The sequence below is a fragment of the Trichechus manatus genome, unplaced genomic scaffold (genome assembly GCF_000243295.1).
Source record: "Trichechus manatus latirostris isolate Lorelei unplaced genomic scaffold, TriManLat1.0 scaffold00058, whole genome shotgun sequence".
NCBI classification, from domain to species: Eukaryota; Metazoa; Chordata; class Mammalia; order Sirenia; family Trichechidae; genus Trichechus; species Trichechus manatus.
In genome coordinates this window covers 8,493,572-8,515,113 of record NW_004443994.1, presented here as the reverse complement: position 1 = coordinate 8,515,113, position 21,542 = coordinate 8,493,572, and the positions used below count along the sequence as shown (strand labels likewise).

Sequence of the window (21,542 nt, the reverse complement as noted above, 5' to 3'; positions counted from 1 at the left end):
GTTTATGTGGCCCTTTCTGTCTCTTGGGCTAATACTTTCCTTGTGTCTTTGGTATTCTTCATTCTCCTTTACTCCAGGTGTTTGGGACCAATTGATGCATCTTAGATGGCCACTTGCAAGCTTTTAAGACCCCAGACTCCACTCACCAAAGTAGGATGCAGAATATTTTCTTAATAAGCTTTGTTATGCCAATTGACCTATACGTTCCTTGAAAGCATGGTCCCCAGACCCCTACCCCTGCTACTCTATCTCTCAAAGTATTTGATTGTATTCAGGAAACTTCTTAGCTTTGGTTTAGTCCAGTTGTGCTGGCTTCCCCTGTAGTGTGTGCTGTCCTTCCCTTTGCCTAAGATGATTCTTATCTACTATCTAGTTAGTAAATAACCCTTACCCTCCCTCCCCACCCTCGTAACCATCAAAGAATATTTTCTTCTGTGTTTAAACCTTTTCTTGAGTTCTTATAACAGTGGTCTTATACAGTATTTGCCCTTCTGTGACTGACTAAATTCAGTCAGCATAATAAGTTCCAGCTTCCTCCATGTTACGTTTCACGGATTCATCGTTGTTCTTTATCGTTGCATAGTATTCCACGGTGTGGATGTACCACAATTTGTTTATCTATTCGTCTGTTGATGGGCACCTAGGTTGTATCCATCTTTTTGCTATTGTGAACAGTGCTGCAATGAACATGGGTGTGCATTTATCTATTCATGTGACGGCTCTTATTTCTCTAGCATATATTCCAAGGAGCGGGATAGCTGGATCATACGATACTTCTATTTCTAGCTTTTTCAGGAAGCGCCAAATCGATTTCCAAAGTGACTGTACCATTTTACATTCCCACCAACAGTGGCTAAGTGTTCCAGTCTCTCCACAACCTCTCCAGCATTTATTACTTTGTGTTTTTTGGATTAAGGCTAGCCTTGTTGGGGTGAGATGATATCTCATTGCAGTTCTGATCTGCATTTCTCTAATGGCTAATGATCGTGAGCATTTCTTCATGTGTCTGTTAGCCACCTGAATATCTTCTTTGGTGAAGCGCCTGTTCATATCCTTTGCCCATTTAATTGGGTTCTTTGTCTTTTTGTTGTTGAGGTTTTGCAGTATCTTGTAGATTTTAGAGATGAGATGCTGATTGGATTTGTCATAGCCAAAAATTTTTTCCCAGTCTGTAGGTTTTCTTTTGACTCTTTTGATGAAGTCTTTTGATGAGCATAAGTGTTTGATTCTTAGGAGCTCCCATTTATCTAGTCTCTCTTGTGGTGCTTGCGCATTGTTAATGGTTCGTAATGTGTTTATGCCATGTATTAGGGCTCCTAGCGTTGTCCCTATTTTTTCTTCCATGATCTTTATCGTTTTCAATTTTATATTTAAGTCTTTGATCCATTTTGAGTTAGTTTTTGTGCATGGTGTAGGGTATAAGTCTTGTTTCAGTTTTTTGCTGATGGATATCCAGTTATGCCAGCACCATTTGTTAAAGAGACTGTCTTCTCCCCAATTAACAGATTTGGGGCCTTTGTCAAAAATCACCTGCTCATAGGTGGATGAGCTTATATCTGGATTCTCAATTCTGTTCCACTGGTCTGTGTATCTGTTGTTGTACCAATACCAGGCTGTTTTGACTAGTGGCGGTATAATAGGTTCTAAAATCTGGTAGTGTAAGACCTCCCACTTTGTTCTTCTTCTTGAGTAATGCTTTACTCTCGGGGCCTCTTCCCCTTCCATATGAAGTTGGTGATTTGTTTCCCTATCTCATTAAAAAATGCCGGTGGAATCTGGATTGGGATTGCATTATATCTGTAAATCGCTTTGGGTAGAACTGACATTTTCACTATGTTGCGTCTACCTATCCATGAGCAAGGTATGTTTTTCCACTTATGCAGGTCTCTTGGTTTCTTGCAGCAGTGTCTTGTAGTTTTCTGTGTATAGAGCTTTTACATCCCCATCAATGTTTTAGAAGTTATTTTTTTATTCATTGTGTAAAATCTATTATGACCTGCTAAGCGATTTACCTTTTAAAAGTCACAGCTGTATTAATTAAGAACTTGATAAATTACTTATAAACCAAACTTGGGTCAAACTTGATCAAACTTGCTATTAGTGAGATGCCAAGCCTCACTAACAGCAAACTACTAAGAATTATCTGTAGGTCACTCAAAAAAGAAAGAAAAACACCCAAACCCTTTGCCAACGAGTAGATTCCAACTTACAACCCTACAGGACAGAGCAGAACTGCCTCATAGCGTTTCCAAGGAGTGGCTGGTAGATTCGAACTGTCAACTTTTTGGTTAGCAGCCGAGCTCTTAACCACTGCACCACCAAGGCTCAGCTGTAGAATTATCCTAAACAAAGTCCCCTTTCTCCATGAGGCCTGATAATGCTCGCTATCCACCAAGAGGACTTCCTAATAGAACCCTTGTGTTTAGGTATCCCCTCTCCTCTGTACAGCCAAAAGCTTCAGATGAGACTAGCCCCCGTCGCCAACCCCAAGGGTAAACCCTGATTAATCTAAGTCAATCGTGGTCATCCCATTTCTCTCATCAGTGATTGGTTTAGGCATGGAAATGAGACAAAATTATAATCAATAAAATTCAAGAAGTTTGCTAAAAAACTTCTTGCTTTCCTTGCTCTGGAAAAGTTTCCCCCTTCAACTTCAAAAGAGAACCAAGGAAGAAATGGTCCCCTTTCTGTTTTAGATATGGTTGGACCTAGGTAAAACACCTAGAACTTCTGAAGTCATCTTGAGATCATGAGGGCAAAGTAGTCTGTTTTCTCCCTTTTGTCCCCAAAATTCTTCCAAACAACAATCACAAGGATCTTTTTAAAACATAAACCGTGCTTCAAGGTATTGGGTAGGTCACCCTCATGATGCTGGAGTCACTCAAAATGATACTAAGAATTAAGGAGAATACAGTGATCCCAGTGCCATAGTCTCCAATAAATAAAGTGTAATAACCAAAAAGTCAACAGATGATAGGAACTGGGAGGAGGAGAGGCGTCAGTCAATGAATGAGTAATTAAAACACATGAGTAAGACTAAGCAAAATCCCCTTTCAACTCACAAAGATTTTCCAGAGCTTGCATTCCAAAATGCCTTTTTAATTATTTTCCGCCCACATCTCTCATAAAACAAATTTCATTTAAAATGAAAAAATTTATCCCAGCATGAAGTTTCAAGATTTATTTGCTTTATGAAGCAATAAAGAGTATCACTGCACATTTTTTGTTTTGTTTTGCTCATTTTGTTGTTGTTCTATTTTTCTTAATTAATTATGCTGCAAGTTTTAAAAGGGGGAGAGAGGCTTGTGGGAAGGAAAACAAAAAAGTCTGCACAATTTATCAGGTATTCCAGAAAGCTAAGCACAATAAAAGAAAACATTTAAAAGGAATTAGAACTTAAAAATGGGTAAGGAAAGAAAAAGAACAGCAGCAGGTATGATCTGTAGTTGTATATATTGGATTCTCCTTTTGGCGGAATGGCAGGCAGACTGAAGTTTAAAGCAAAATAAGAAGGGGAAAAAAGCTGTATGGTCAACAACAACAAACAAGTGATTATGTGTCTAGAAGTGCAAAGCTCTATCCTAACACTAGTTTTGCAGAAGTATTAGATGCAGCCCCTCCCTGCCCTTAAAGTAACTACCACTCATCTATCACTAAAGAAAAAAAACTATCACTAAAGAAAAAAAAACTCATTTTTAATATTCTCCAATAAAATCATCAAGCTATTAATGTTGAAAAGAGTTAAAATTAATCAAATTACTAACTTGAGGACTGTTCCAAAAGGTAAGGAGAGTATCTTAGAATAAAAATAGTCAATTTGAGGTTCAGACTTCCCACTAAGGCTGTATATATCTTTGAACAAGTAATTAGGGTTCAGTTTTATCCCCAAAAGGAGCCCTGGCGGCACAGTGGTTAAGCGCTCGGCTGCTAACAGAAAGGTCAGCAGTTCAAACCCACCAGCCACTCCACAGGAGAAAGACGTGGTAGTCTGCTTCTGTAAAGATTTACAGCCTTGGAAATCCTATGGGGCAGTTCTACTTTGTCCTATAGGATAGTTATGAGTTGGAACAGACTGAATGGCAGAGGGTTTTTTGGATTCTCCCCAAGCATTACATCCTTGCTTACCACAGGAATAACAATTACAAAAGTTGTCAAAAAGACCATATAAGATGACATGATTTGAAAACTAGAGCATGCTATATGCAAATATAAGAGAAAGTGAATGTTTCTGCTTGTAGTTGAGTTTATCTTAACCCATTATTCATTTGTTCATCTCTGAAAGGGATACATACGAGAGAGCTATGTAAGACAAATATTAACTAACATAAGAGACTCAAAATTTTGATTTGGTGTCAACCCCCATTCTTCAATATGTTAGTGGCTTATTTTCATTTCTCTCTACTTTTTTAAAATTTAGATAATGGGCAGTAGATAAACAAAGTCCAATGAACACACAGAGAGTTCTAAAGTTAGTAGTTTTAAGTTATGGACATTATTGTCTATTTTATTTTGCTTTTCACTTCCCATCCTATCTAAATTTCAGGTGTTTCTGGAATACTTAAGTAGCAGATTATTAAAATAAGTGCTAAGTGAAACTATACCTACTCCACTTGCAACAACATACTTACTCAAGGTTTACAGGCTATAGTTATAAATTATACCCAGAAATGAAACCAAAAATGTTGTTACACGTTGAATTTCAAGCTTTGATCTTCAAGTTTAACTTAAGGCAGTGTGTCAACTCATCTCATCAACTCCACTTAAACAGAGTTTTAAAAATAGTTACATGTGTAACTTCACTTGTTTAAGGACAACCTCTCATGAATATCACTCATTATTATACAATTCATTAAACAATAGAAGTGTCTTCGAATATACCAAAAAGGGATTGGGGAGTTGAGAACAAAGGTCTGCAATGAGACGTTCTTCTATCTTTCATATGCATTATGTTCATGCCAGGTAATCTGGAAAGACTAACAATAAGAAAAGAGGTATTTACATTGGAAATACTAACTATACAAAATAGGGAAACTGATAGAGCCATTTGAAATAATATTAGCAGATTTTTCAGAGTATTCTTGGTCTTGGAATGTAAGGATTTAATCACAGGGCTTAATAACACAAAATACAACAGTGTTACATAATACTAAAACTAATCTCATATTTCCTGCCAAACGTAATGCTATCAAGGTGAGGCAGGTAAATAACAAATTGAGCACAAAGAAACAGAAGATGCCTACTATAATATGGTTCCATCACCAAACCAAGTCTTAAACTAGTCAGATAAGTAAAATTCAATGTTATCTTCATAACTACGCCAATGCCATATCAAGCATATATAAAAGAATTCCACTGTAACAGAAAAAAAAAAAATGTTGTACACAGTATATCCCCTTAGATCCCAAGCCTTCAGTCAAATTACATAGCTCCTAACATGCCCTGGTGCTGCAGTGGTTAAGAGCTTGGCTGCTAACCAAAAGGTCTGCAGTTTAAATTCACCAGCCACTCCTTGGAAACCCTACGGGGCAGTTCTACTCTTTCCTATAGCGTTAGTGAGTCGGAATCAACTCGACAGCAACAGGTTTGGTTTGGGTTTTTTTTTTTAACATGTACATAGGTACATTTGTTTCCTAGTATATATATGCCAGGTGATTTAATTATATATCCCAATTGCAAACATTTAGAAATGTAATGACATATGAGATTAGAAATGACTGCAATGCACATGGCACAGCTTTATTACATAGACCTTTTAAATCCTACAGAAATAACCATACAAGTCCTCCTCTGAAATTAGTGTTTCACAGCTCCTAAGACAAATTATTGCACAACTGTTGTTGTTAGTTGGCCATCAAGTCAATTCCAGCTCATGGTTAGAGAGTGCATACAGAAACAAAGGTTACAGAATTATTGTCTTAATTTTTAAAGTACGGGTCTATGCTTATAAATCAGATACTCTTAAGATTAACCTACAAGTGTTACAAATCATTCAAAGAATTACAGACCAAGTTGGAGAAAATGCTATTTATTGTCCGAGAATTAACTATAGGCCAACAAATATATGCAGAGAAAAAATATTGAGAAGATACAGATTCTAAATTTCTTAGCGCACAATAGGTGTTCAATTAAATGTCAGTTGCTTTTCTTACCTTTCTACTGCAAAATTATTTACTTCAACATTTATTTCATTTAATAGTAAAATACTAGTTTCAATATCAGTATTTAACTTACTGTGGCATTTACTTCAGTTAATATTAAGATACTAGTGTTAGTACTGTAAGTGTTCAGAATTCAATAAATCTTTTACAAAAACCAATGAAACACAAACACTTATAATATATTAAGATATTAAAAATGAAAAATACAAATACAAATTTACCAAATTTGAATGTGAAACATCCATGGCTATTTCAACATAAATTAGCACATAAAATATAATATAAACTAAGTGGTACATATAACGACGACCATTTAATTAGAAAAACCTAAAAATGAAATAATTTCATTTGAAATTTTTAAAAATGCAATCTTAAATTGAAAGAGCCAATCCATCTTTTTTTTTATTTTATTGTACTTCAGGTGAAGGTTTACAGAACAAATAGTTTCTCATTAAACAGTCAGTACACGTATTGTTTTATGACACTGGTTAACAACTCCACGACATGTCAACCCTGTCCGTTCTTGACCTTTTTTTTTTTTGGTGAAAATATACATAGCTAAAGATACACCACTTCAAAAATTTCTACATGCACAGTTCAGTGACATCAATTACACTCTTCCAGTTGTGCTACTATTCTCACTTTAGATGAAGGTTTACAGAACAAAACAGTTCCTCATTAAACAGTATCCATGTTGCCCTATGACAATGGTTAACAACCCCACTACATGTCAACACTGTCCTTACTCAACCTTGGGTTCCCTATCACCAGCTTTCCTGTCCCCTTCTGCCTTCTTGTCCTTGTCCCTGGACTGCTGTGCCTCATTAGTCCCGTTTTGTTTTATGGGGCTGTCCAATCCCTGGCTGAACGGTGAACCTCGGAAGTAACTTCACCACTGAGCTAAAAGGGTGTCTGGGAGCCATACTCTCAGGGTTTCTCCAGTCTCTTTCAGGCCAGTAAATCTGGTCTTTTTTTGTGTCCAATCCATCATTTTTGTTGTGAATATTCTTATGCAAGTTTTCCAGCTGCTGATAAACTCTCTGCCTTAAGAGAGCAGTAAGGAGATAGCTATAAGCTAACACAATGTTTTCCTCAGATGCTTTATTATTCAAGTAATCCATCTTTTGCATAAATTTTGAGGACATCTTTTTGAATGGCCTTTTCTACTCTTTACAGGAACTAAAATCTTCCTTACTGATAGAAAGCTGTAGCTTTTATTTCAAAAAAAGGCATTTTTGGCTTGGTCTTTCTCTCCTTTAGTTTCACCATGTAGAGATGGAAGTTCCAACACAGTTACCTACCTCATTTTCAGTACCGTCATGTTCATATTCTACTTATGTGGTAAGTCTCTGAATTAAATTAAGAATTATTCTTGCTATAGAGCTAAGCTTTATCAATTATCATTTTCTTCTTCCTCTTGAAAATTATGAAGTTATAGAAGAGTGACCTTTCTTCAATCTAAAATTCTAATGTAGAGTAGTATATAACTATATAAGTACATCCCTAGATGCAAATTATTCGATTTTTAAAAGTTCAAAATAACTATCACACCAACAAAAATACTGGTATATCAATGCATTAAAATAGCACATGGAACATCAGATCAAACACCAACACTGCAGTAACTATTCACAAACAGTATGTTAACGTTTTCTGCGTTCACTTAAAGCATTGATTCTGCTCTTACAAACCCACTGCTGTAGAGTTGATTCCAGCTCATAGTGACCCTATAGAACCGCTCCCCATAGGGTTTCCAAGGCTGTAATCTTTATGGAAGCAGACTGTCGCATCTTTCTCCTGCAAAGCGGCTGGTGGGTTTGAACTGTGAACTTTTTGGTTAGGAGCCGAGCGCTTAACCATTGTGCCACCAGGGCTTCCATTCTGCTCTTAGTAGACTATAAATCCTAAGTGCAGGATCTACTTATAACTCTCCTTTGTATCTCCTACCTAGTGCAGTGTCATTTACTAGCTATTAGTCTCTGAGCCGCACATTCCACGTCTGTAAAGCCGAGGTAATTACAGGACCCTAAAGTGAGATGATTAAATGAAATGAAAATAAAGCATTCAACACAGTTCTGGCAGCTATTATTATTCACTTAATTCAACAATGAATGAATGAATGTTGAGCTTGGGACTAGAGATACAGTAGAATAAAAACATACTTAGTAGGAAAGTGTTACTAATCAAATAATCACAACAAGGAATGAGCGATAATTTCTTCCTCGTTTAACTTCATTGGCTAGCACCTCTACGGAACCCTGGTGATGCAGTGGTTAAGCGTTCAGCTGTAAATCAAAAATGTAGGCAGTTCGAATCCACCAGCTGCTCCTTGGAAACCCTATGATGCAGTTCTACTCTGTCCTATACGGTCGCTATGAGTCAGAATCGACTTGACGGCAACGGAACAGACAGTGCCTCTAGGATAGTAAACACAGTGGTGACAGTTAACAATTTTTAGTGGTCAGATTTATATATTTGAACCGGGATCAACATACAGATTTTATGCCTTTAAGTAAACTCAATATATGAATCCTGTATTACAAACAAATTATTATAGCATGATTGTTCACTATATTGTTGTTTTAGCTGCTGTGGAGTCACAACCGACACATGGCAACCCTATGCACAGCAGGACAAAATGCTGCCAGGTCCCCCATGATCGGTTGCAGACTGAATCATTGTGATCCATAGGATTTTCACTGGCTGATTTTCAGAAGTAGACTGTCAGGCCTTTCTTCCTAGTCCGTCTTAGTCTGGAAGCTCCACTGAAACCTGTTCAGCATGACAGCAACACTCAAGCCTCCACTGAGAGATGGGTGGTGGCTGCACAAAAGGTGCGTTGGCTGAGAATTGCAACCTGGGCCTTTCAGCACGGAAGGCAAGAATTCTACCACTGAATCACCAATGCCTCCTTATTGTTCACTGTTAAAAAAAAAAAAAAGTGAATTCCTTAAAACAGCGTTTGTTCTAAACGCAATTAAAATACGTGACTGATCCAAAGAAAATTTATGTACTATCGGAACCTTGTGTGAAGCAAGGTGTATACCCGTGTATTATATCTAACCAAACCAAAACCCATTGCCATCAAGTCGATTCCGACTCATAGCGACCCTACAGGATAGAGAAGAACTGCCCCACAGGGTTTCCAAGGAGCAACTGGTGGATTCGAACTTCTGACCTTTTGGTTAGCAGCCCACCAGGTCTCTGTATTATCTAACTTCCTCCTTAATTCTACAATCGTTAACAATACCAAAGCACCCATACTGATTATCCTTCTTCCCATCTGACCCTCTTATTTCATATTCCTTGTAATGTTTAGATCCTGCTCACTTTCATTTCTCTTTCACATTAGCCTTCTCTATGGTTCAGCACTGCTCTGCTTCCCAAGATCAAACTTGAGTCCATGATCATTCAGAGACTGCAGTTTGGGAATAATTACTTTAAATCTAGTTTTCTTTATGTTATACTCTTTTGTCCTTGCTTAGATTCTGGTCATCTTTTTTCAGAATCATCCTTGCCATCATCCTGAACCACTTCCTGCCACTGATCCTCTGCCCTCATGCCAATTATTAACACAGTTATCACCCCTGTGAATGATACTTTATCTCTTGTCCTGAGACCACAGAAATGGAGAGGCAAGAGCGGAGCCAGTCTTTATGCATATGCATACATATTTTTAACTGGAAAACGCTTTAGAACAGTGCTAAGCATCCTTCTGGGTACTCTCTCTTTGATTTCTTGGCTTTTTTCCTCACTGGGCTCCTTTTTCTGTTTTACTATTCTCCCTTCTCCTGTTTGAGACTCTATCTACTCACTGAGTAGTAACAATGTAAGCATCAAGTCAAATCATAGACCTGTATGGCTACAAAGGACTTGGAAGATGAGCCTATTTTACAGATGAAGAAACTAACTCCTAGAGATTAAACTATTTGCCCAAGGTTAGAGAGCTAAGTAACATAGCTTAGGATCCAGATGTCTTAGTTTTTCCTGTTTTGCTGCTTCAAATCAGTACACTTAGTTAAGTAAATGCTCTTAGACTATATTCATGATTTAGAGAGCAAATGGGCTTCCTGGCTCTAATCTAATCTGTAGACATACTTGGTAGTTTGTGTATTCATGGGAATAATTCCAAGGAGTGACCTCATACTATTCTCAGTATATAATTATGGTTTAAATGCTGAGGTAATTTAGCTGTATTTATATTTATATATGGAGCCCTGGTGGCGCAGTGGTTAACAGCTCGACTACTAACCAAAAGGTCAGCAGTTCGAATCCACCAGTCACTCCTTGGAAACCCTATGGGGCAGTTCTATTCTGCCCTATAGGGTCACTATGAGGTGGAATCGACTTGTCAGCAACAGGTTTATTATATCTAGATATAGGACCCCTGGTAGTGGAGTGGTTAAAGCGCTTGGCTGCTAACCTAAAGGTAAGTGGTTCGAACTCACCAGCCACTCCACGGGAGAAAGGTGGGAAGATGTAGCAATCTGCTTCCATAAAGATTACAGCCTTGAAAATCCTACGGGGCAGTTCTACTCCGTCCTATAGGAAAGCTATGAGTCAGAACCGACTCGATGGTATACCACCACCACCACAACAGTAGCCAACAAATGGCAGCCTGAGATTTTTAGTAAAAAAAAAAAAAAGTTAGCACACATAGTGCTTTGGGGCCTATCTAACTGCTTATCTAAAAATTAAGAAGCTTGCTCTACATATGAAAATGCTGAGATTACTTGTTGTAGATGAACATCTATAACAAAAAGAAGGAAAGTTTCAACATCTCATTGGTTACACACTTCTTCTCCTGCAGCACTTATTTGGCAGTTTCTATGGTAATACAGTAAGATTAATCATATACATTGAAGGAAGTGATCAGGATTATGAATTTTTTCACAATGCTACCTTAACCATTTTTGCTTGTACACTAATTGGAAGATTTGAAAGAGTCTGGAAACTATATTATGTACAAACTTGCTGAAGAGATTTAAAGAGCTGCTTCCTTAAATTAAGAGCTCTTAGAATGAAAAGGCCCTGAGAGACCCAATGTAGAGCCCACAGGGTCATGAGTAAAGTATAAAGACACTTGAAGGGAAGTACAAAGAAGGAATCTATAGATCATTACCTCATCTTCCCATCATTAAACTATCAACCTATACTCTGCCTTTCTTTCTGTTACACTGGTCCCTTGTCCTATCTAAGATCAACCGCTTCTCTTATGCACTGGATCCCATGCCTTCTTTCTTACTCAAGTTCATTACTTCTGAAATTGTACCCTCTCGTGCATTATCATTTCCCCTTTCCTGGATGTCTTTCTCATTCATAAACATACAAGAAACTCCCTTCCCCATGGCCCCATCTAACCCCATTTCTCTGCTTCCTTTTTTAGCAAATTCTTCCAAAGACCTGTGTTTGTATACTTGCTATTTCCACTTCTCACACCTCTCATTTTTTATAATAAATTTTCGTTGTGGTGAAATATACCAAAAATATTTGCTATTTCAACCATTTTTACAGGTACAATTCTGCACATTAATTACATTCACCATGTTGTACAACAATCACCATAATCCATTTCCAAATTTTTTCATCACCCTTAGCAAAAACTCTGTACCCCTTAATTTCTCCCTCCCACCTGACCCTGGTAACCACTAATAAACTTTTGTCTCTATGCATGTGCCTATTCTGGATATTTCATGTAAGTGGGATCATACAGTATTTGTCCTTTTGTGTCTGACTTATTTCAGTCAGCATAATGTTCTCAAGGTTCATACATGTTGCGGCATGCATCAGGACTTCATTTCTCTTTATGGCTGAACAATATTCCACTGTATGGATATACCACATTTTCTTTATCCATTCATTTGTTGATAGATATTTAGGTTGTTGCCACCTTTCGGCTACTGTAAATAATGCTGCAATGAACATTGGTGCAAAAGTATCTGTTTGTGTCCCAGCTTTCACTTCTTTTGGGTAGATGCTTGGAGTGGAATTGCTGGATCATATGGTAATTCTATATTTACCTGTTAGAGGAAACACCATAGCAGCTGCACCATTTTACAGTTCCACCAACAATGGATCAGGGTTCTAATTTCTCCACATCCTCATCAACATCTCGTTTTCTGTTTTTCTGGTAATAGTCATTCTGGTGAGTGTGATGGGGGCAATGATGGTTCAGTGGTAGAATTCTTGCCTTCTATGCAGGAGACCCAGGTTCAATTCCTAGCCAGTGCATCTCAAACACAGCCACCACCTGTCTGTCAGTGGAGGCTTCTGTGTTGCTGTGATGCCTAACAGGTTCAGCGGAGCTTCCAGACTAAGACAGACTAGGAAGAAAGGCTTGACAATCTACTTCCAAAATCAGCCAATGAAAACCCTATGGATCTGAGGGAGGGGAGAGAGAGGGAGGGGAAATCTGTAACTAGATAGTAGACAAGTGTTAACTTTGGTGAAGGGAAAGACAATACACAATATAGGAGACGTCAGCACTGCTTGACTAAGGCAAAGGAAGACACTTTTGAGAGCACAAGGAAAAAAAGAAAGGCAACCACAGTAAATACTATAACCTATACAACACTACAACAATAGTAAAAACAAACAATGACTTGCAAACAGGTATGTAGGCAGATATGTATGCTGAATAGGGGAAGGAGAGTAGCTAGGAGTATACTCATGAACATATACATATAGGTTAGGCTGTGGGTATTGTTTCATACATATTTGTATGTACAGCATATATATTTATACATATAATAGATCACAAAGAGGACATAGTCACAGAAGCTTCCTAGACACATCCAAACACCCTGAGGGACCAAGTGAGTGAGGCTTACGGCTGAGTACCACGGTCTCAGGAGACATCTAGGTCAACTGGCATAACAGTTCATAAAGAAAATATTCTGTATCCTACTTTGGTGAGTAGCATCTGGGGTCTTAAAAGCTTGTGAGCGGCCATCTAAGATCCATTTATTGGTCTCATTCTGTCCAGAGCAAAGGAGAATGAAGAAAACCAAAGACACAAGGAAGTTATTAGTCCAAAGGACTAATGGACCACATAAACCACAGACTTCACCAGCCTGAGCCCAGAAGAACTAGATGGTGCCCAGCTACCACCACCGATGACCACTCTGACTGGGATCACAATAGAGGGTCCCAGACAGAGCAGGAGAAAAATGTAGAACAAAATTCAAATTCACAAAAAAGACCAGACTTACTGGTCTGACACAGACTGGAGGAACCCCCAGGACTATGGCCCCTGGACACCTTGCTAACTCAGAACCGAAGCCACTCTTGAAGTTCACCTTTCAGCCGAAGATTAGACAGGCCTATAAAATAAACAATAACACACGTAAGGAACATGCTCCATAAATCAATCAAGTATACCAGACCAACACCAGGGGCAACAACTGCTCAAAAGCAGATGAGACGGGCAAACTGGGTGAATGGATACTGGGAACCTGGGGTGGAAAGGGAGAGTGCTGACACATTGCAGGGCATTGCAATCAATGTATTGAAACAATTTCTGTATGAAGTTTTGAATAAGAAACTAATTTGCTTTGTAAACTTTCATGTAAAGCACAATTTAAAAAAAGAAAAAAACCTCTACGGATCACAACAATCCAATCTGTACCAATCATGGGGATGATGCAGGACTGGGCAGTGTTTTCATTCCGATGCCATGAGTCAGAGGCCTACTGGACAGGAGCTAACAACAATGGTGGGTGTGAAGTGGTACCCCATTGTGGTACTGATTTACATTTCCTTGATGACTGTCATTTACCTTTATTCCTCACCCTCAAATACCGTATTTTTACACAAATAACACATGCCCTCTACGTTTGTTTGCCAACTGCGCCTTACTGTAAAAAAAAAATTGGTACAGCAGCACTTACAAAAATACCTCGAGGTGGAAAGGGCACAGCTGGCAAACAAACATAGAAGGCACACGTTATTTACGCAAAAAAATACAGTACTTTAGTATTTTCTACAAACAAGAACATTCTTCTACATAACAAAAACATCACCATCAAAATCAGGGAAATTAACAATGACACAATACTACCATCTAAGTTCAGATCCCATTCAAGTTTTGTCAATTGTCCCAATAATGTCCTTTACAGGTCCAAAATGACATGTTACAATTATTGTCATGTCTCCTTAGTCTCCTGCAATGAAAGTTACTAGCCAGTTATTTTGTAGAATGACCAACAATTTGAATTTGTCTGATATTTCTCTATGATTCAGACTACGTATCTCCAGCAGGAAATGATACGGTGTTCTCATTGCATCCAATCAGGTGGCCACGACTTCAATTTGTCCTGTTACTGTTGACGTTAACTTTGATCACATGATTAAGGTGATAACTGCTAAGCCTCTCCAGTGTAGTTACTCTTTTTCCCATTTGTGATTAGCTTTGAGACTATGAAGTATCTTGTTCATCATCAAACTTTCGATTTTTTCATTTATTTATATTAGTATAGATGCAAGAGTTCCTATTTTATTCCATGGGAATAAACATTATTATTTATATATTATTATAAACATGTATTATTTATTTTGATGCTCCAATTGTCCCATATTTGGCCAATGGGAGCCCCTTCAAGCTAGAGTTTGCTGACATGTCCCCAGCATTCTTTGAGCACTTCCTTACTTCTGGCACAAGTTATTTTAGGGTCATCATGTACTTTCTCTGCTACAGCTATGTGTCCAAGGAGCCCTGGTTTATTTTAATAGAGAAAGGTATTCAGAAGCCAAGACTGGGGTGACAGGCATGCTCATTGCTCTTGGGGTATCACTCCTCCAAGGCCCTCTCAATGGACAGAGCTAGAGTACACACACACATACTCTTACATCTTTATTTCTGTATCTATCCATATATATTGAAAACCATGAGTTCACACTAATCAAACATCAACAACACTCTATTCAATATTTTTAATTCCTTTCTCCAACAGTGAAAAAAAACTGCCCTCTTTACCCTTAATATATTTACTCATTTGAACAATTCCCAGTATGTACCAATCTCCTATTGCTATTGCTGCTATCCCCACTCAGGTACCCTCCTCACTGTACTCAGGCTCCACACCACTTGTTAGGCTGTCAGTGCTGTCCCATTACTGACACTGCGTTAGGCCAATGTCACTGTGCTTCACCCCCTCTCCCCTCATTAGAAGGATTCTACCCCCTCACTCCACCTGAGCTCCAATACCTTGAGCCTGGCTGTCCTCCTGCATGGATGCCCTCAATCCACTTGGGCTCCAACATATTGTAATGGGTTGCAGCCGCCACTCTCCCTACCCTCACACATAATCATCCTACTCATATTCTGATACCCTGAACTGAGTTCGCCATCCTCTCGTGTAAAGGCTGTCCTCACTCAGCTTAGGCTCTGACTTAACATTCCAGGCCACCCTCCTGTGCAGAAGCCTTCCTCAAGACTCTGAGACCTGCTCCAGACCATCACAGCTTCCAACCCTGAGGACACCTTCCTCAGTCTCACCTGAATTGTTCAGGAAGGTAAAAGGGAAAGGGGAATAATCCTACCATTCACTTTAGATTCTGCTTTATATCCCCCAACTATCAGTTCCTCACTTACCCCTAAATGGAAGAATTCTTAATTCATATAGTTTAATTATTCTAGAACCAAAGTTAACTTGTGTGCGTTCCAAACAGTTTCAAAAATAAGTTTATTTCTAACAATTGAATAACCAGGTAGTCTGTGTCTATCAGTGATAATCAAAATTATAGAAAGGATTAGAATTGATTAAAGGAACAGAAGAGGTAAGGATATTAAAAATGGATGTTAAATATCTTATTACATCTTTTAGCTTCTGGAATAAATGTTTTAACCACAAAATGCATTAATGCAAGATATGGTTACAGTAGGATGTCTGAAATAGAAATATGGATTTTTCAAATTAGAGCAAAGAATTTATTCTCTGCCCATTTGTCTTTATGGCTCAGGCAGGATATGAGTCTCAATTTTACTGTGAGTGATCACTTCCTTTTAAATCACTAATATTTATATTTAGAGTATTTTTCCTTTGTTCTACTCCTGTATCAACAGCAATAGCTGCTGTGTACTGTAATTTATTTTTGTGTTATAGAGTATTTAAAGGTCTAATGAGAACTAGAAAAGCTTTATAGAATCAAGTGCACTGAGAAGTATGCAGAATGAACATATGCAACCTATTATTTTGTAGATTAACATCTTTTTCTACCATGTATTTAAGATAAAAACCTTGGTTGATAGTAACATTAATAAATCTAAATAGGTTTACATATACCTCAGTTTTTATTCCATAGACAATTCAATAGTTGTTGCTTATAAATACTGTATAGTGAAACAGCATGTTGCCATATTTATACATGTAATTCAGATTCATTCATTCATTTTTCATTTATTCACCTAGAATATATTCTTGTATAATAAAAACCATCTATTTCTCTGCATCTCCCTTGCTATCCCTCTAATCCAAGTAACGATCACCTCTTCCTTGGAATACTCCAGTAGCCTCTTAACTGGTCTCTCCACATCCTTTCTAGTTGCCCTCCAATGTATTTTTCACATTATAGCCAAGGTGACTGTTTTCAAAATATAAAGGTGATCATGTCGGCCAATACAATACAGCTGTTAAGGGCATGGATGGATTCTGGAGTCAGGCTGCCTGGGTTCAAATCTAGACTCTGCCATTTATTAGCTGTATCATCTTGAACAAGCCACTTAACCTCTCTGCCTCAGTTTTATCATCTGTCAAATGGAAATGTCAACATGCCTATCTTACATAGTTGTAAGGATGAAATGAACTAACATAGTAAGTGCTCTATGAACGGTGGTCTACCTCACCAATCTCAACCAGTACATCTTTATCTGTGGTTGTTTTGCTCCAACGATATTGGCTTTTTTTTTTCTTCCATTTGAGAAAGAACCACACATCCTCCTGTTTGAAGACCTTTGCATATGGTATACCCTCTCCCTGAACGCTTTGTGCCCTCTCACACACACCTTTTGCCTATTAGCTCCTAATCATCTTTCAAATCTTTGTTAAAACATCTTTTCCACAGGGAGACCCTCCCTAAATCTAGTAGTGGTTAGGCTTTTATGCTGATACCACCTTACAGAATCTTGTTCCTTTGAAGTACTTATTCTTTTGTGTAATTAGTTCATCAACAGCTCTCCTTCCCATCATGCCTGTTTTTGCTTATCCAATACCCAAAGTCCAATATCCTGAGTGCCTAGTTCAACACTCACTCATTTGTTGAATTAAATGAATGCATAATAACTTCCATCATTCCCAGGCACTATGCTGAGTGCTTTACATATCAGCTCATTTAATCTCACCTTGAGGGTAGGTATAATTACTCCTATTTTACAAATATGAAAAGTAAAGCCCAGGGTTTAAAAACTAGTAAATGAAAAAAAGAAGAATTAAAAGTTAATCCTGGCACTTAAGAGTTTATAGTCTATTAAGAGCTGAATAAAGCTTTAAGTGAATGTGTTGCAGTCCAAGTACAAAGGTTTCTTTGTTTTTGCTTTTTTTTTGTTAATTTGAGGGTATGTAAAGCAACACCCTGCTCTTTGAGTACAGAAAAACCTGAGTTTATATCCTAGTTCTATTTACTATGAAGTAGTTTTGGACAAGATAATTAATATTTCTGAGTACAAAAGTAAGATACACTTTCAGTAGTCTTACTAAAAGCAATCTAAGTGGAAAGGCAATGTGATGCAGCCCAAGCACAAAAAGTTTTTTCATTTTGCTGTTGTCATGTGCCACAGAGTTGATTCCGACTCACAGCAACTCTACGGGACAGAAGGGAACAGCCCCATAGCGTTTCCTAGGCTGTATCTTTTTGGGAACAGATGGCAAGGTCTTTTCTCCAGCAGCGCAGTCGGTGGTTTCAAACCACCAGCCTTTCGGTTAGCAGCCAAGCGCTTTAACCATCGTGCCACCAGGGCTCCTTATTTTAAAATACATAGTAATAGTTCTCAAATTTTGGTATTATCACAATTACCTGGGGGTAGTCTTCAAAACTACAAATTCCGGGGCCTCATTCCCAGAGATTCTGATTAAGAAGGTCAGAGTAGTACTTGGGAATTTGTATTGTTGCTGCTGCCTTTATAATCTACAATCAGAAGCTGTCTAAATCCACGAAGAGGGATGAGAATCAGGATGAGCACAAAGCTGGTTCCTGCGAGGCAGAGGTCAGACATATCTGCGATCTCTAGTATCTTCACCATTTCTCACACCAGCCGCCTCCCCTTCCCCGCTACAGCACTCCTTCTTTGCTAGGTTCGATAGTTTGTTGCAGTGGCCACACAGAACTCACAGAACATACTCACAGTTACCTGGTCTACTAGGAAAGTAAGAAGCTACAACTCGGGATCAGGATCAACTTCCTAAATCAGGACAGCTTCCAACCAAGACAACTCTCAGCTCCTTCTCAGCCATGCCAGCCAGAGGCCCTTCTGTAGGCCTCTGTCCTGCTCAGGCAAGTGTTAAAACTCTTAAGCTCTGCCAACAGGTGCCTGGAGGCACCCTGCCCTGCCAGCAAGCCTCCTGCCCAAAGGCGCTCAGCTCATGCGCGCGCTCTCTCTCTCTCTCTCTCTCTCTATCTCTCTGTCCCCATGAGCCAACAAGCCCACCGCAGCTGTCTGCAGGTCCTGTGGTCTTGTACTGCTACCACCATTTCTCTGCTGCTGCACTTGCTGACACTGTTTCTTGCTGTCTTGCACCATCTTCAGTGTTACAGCTCTCTTTGTTCTGGGCCTAGGAGGTTCTCAGCACAGGGACCACGGGTCCAAATGATGTGCTCCACTCTAGGCTCTTCTTGATGGTAGTGACGTCCCTCTGAGCCCCTGTGGGATTGGCCCTCATAAGCCTAGCAGGATGGCAAAACTGACCAATCTGTTAGCTGGACTGCAAGTCAGTCAATCCTATTGGGTGGATTTTGAAACCACTATCTGCATAGTAATAGATCGATCTCTTGCAAGACTGTGGCCCAGCCAATCATCTTTGGCAGAATTATAAACCCAAGGCCAGAAAGATCATATATAAAGAGAAACCCATTGTACTGCAACCTTTAAATTCCATATATGATTCTACAGATGCACATTTCCCAATTTCAAAACTTACTACAAAGCTACAGTAATCAAAACAGGGTTCCAGGAGCCTAAGGAAAGACACTGGAATAGAACTGAGAGTCCAAAAATAAACTCATGCATCTATGGCCAAGTGATTTTTAACAAAGGTGCCAAGTCCATTCAATGGGGACAGAAACGTCTCATCAACAAATGGTGCTGGCACAACTGATTTCCTCATGTAAAAGAATAAAGTTGACTCCTATCTCTCACTATATTCAAAAATTAACTTAAAATGGATCAGTGACCTAATAAGAGTTAAAACCATAAAACTCTTAGAAGAAAACATAAGGGTAAATCTTCAAGACCTCGTATTTGGCAATGGATTATTATATATGATAACAAAAAACGACAAAAGAGATAAACTGGATTTCAACAAAATTAAAAACTTCTGTCATCAAAGGCCATTATCAAGGAAGTGAAGAGACATTCTTTCAAACAGGAGAAAACATCTGGAAATCATATATCTAATAAGGGTTTAATATCCAGAACATACAAAGAACTCATACAATCCAACAACAAAAAGACAACTCAATTACAAAATAGTCAAAAGACTTAAACAGACATCTCTTCAAAGAAGATAATATAAATGGCCAATAAGTACATGAAAAGATGCTCAAGGTCATCAGTCATTAGGGAAAATGCAAATCAAAACCACAATGTGATACCCCTTCACATCCACTAGGATGACTATGATTAAAAAACAGAAAACGACAGTTGTTTGCGAGGATGTGGAGAAACTGGAACCCTCATCCACTGCTGGGGGGACTGTAAAATGGTGTAGCTGCTGCAAGAAACAGTTTGGTGGTTCCTCAAAAAGTTAAACATAGAATTATCATATGACCTAGAAATTCCACTCTTAGGTATATACCCAAAAGACTTGAAAACAGGGACTTAAACAGGTATTTGTACACCAACGTTCACTGTAGCATTATTCACAATAGTCAAAAGGTCAGAACAACCCAAGTGCCCATCAACAGATAAATGGATAAACAGTATGTAGAATATACACACAGTAGGCCCTCCATATCTGCAGATTCCACATCCGCGGATTCAACTAAGCCTGGATCAAAAATATTCAGGGGAAAAAATAAAGTTCCAAAAAGTAAAACATGAATTTGCAGCGTGCCAAGCACTTCACTGAATCCACGTGAATAAAATGATGTGTGGGCATACCCTGCTACAGCCTCCCACCATTTCACAGATCCTCAGTCTCTCTCCAGCACTTGTTGTTGAGCATTGTCTGCCTCACATCTTGTCATTATTCCCTAATCAATACAGTATTAACAACTATTTACATAGCACTTATATTGTATTAGGTATTATAAGTAAGCTAGAAATGATTTAAAGTATACAAGAGGATGTGTGTAGGTTATATGCAAATACTACGTCATTTTATATAAAGGACTTCAGCATCTGAGGATTTTGGTATCCACAGGGGGTCCTGGAACCAATCACCCCTGGATACTGAAGGACAACTGTACAATGGAATATTATTAAGCCATTAAAAGCAATGAAACTCTCATACATGCTACAATATGAATGAACCTTGAAAACACTATTCAAACTGAAATAAGCCAGACACAAAATGACAAATACTATATAATTCCACTTATATGAAATACCTAGAATAGGCAAAATCATAAGAGACAGAAAGGAGATTAGTGGTTACCCAGGGCCAGAGGGAAGAGAGTAGGAAGAGTTATTGCTTAATGACTGTTTCTGTCTGAGGTGACAAAAAGTACTGGAAATAGACATATGCACACCTATGTTTATGGCAGCTTTGTTCACAATAGCAAAATGATGGAAACAACCTAGATGCCCATCAACAGATGAATGGATAAACAAACTATGGTACATACACACAATGGAGTACTATACAACGGTACATACACACAATGGAGTATATACAACAAGAAAGAACAACAATGAATCTGTGAAGGATCTCATAACATGAATGAAACTGGAGGACATTATGCTGAGTGAAATAAGTCAATCACAAAAGGCCAAATATTGTATGAGACCTCTAGTGTAAAAACCCATGAAAAAGTTTACACACAAAATGTAACAATCTTTGTTGGTTACCAGGGATGGGAGGGGTAGGGGGGAAATACTAAATAGGCAATAGGTATCTTGGGTGAAGGGTGATACAGTACACAATACGGGGGAAACTAGCACAACCTGTACAAGGAAAGGTCATGGAAGCCCCACAGACACATCCAAACTCCCTGAGGGACTGAATTGCTGGG

The 21,542-nt window shown here is 38.5% G+C and overlaps 1 protein-coding gene and 1 non-coding gene across 2 annotated transcripts in view; one reads left to right on the top strand and one right to left on the bottom strand.

Annotated features, from left to right (window-relative positions):
* Window positions 1-21,542, bottom strand: part of FNBP1L (formin binding protein 1 like) — a 117,055-nt gene that overhangs the window by 84,379 nt on the left and 11,134 nt on the right. The gene's annotated exons all lie outside the window — the stretch shown is intronic.
* Window positions 12,319-12,389, top strand: TRNAR-UCU (transfer RNA arginine (anticodon UCU)). Its single transcript has one exon. It is a non-coding gene; the product is annotated as a tRNA-Arg (tRNA).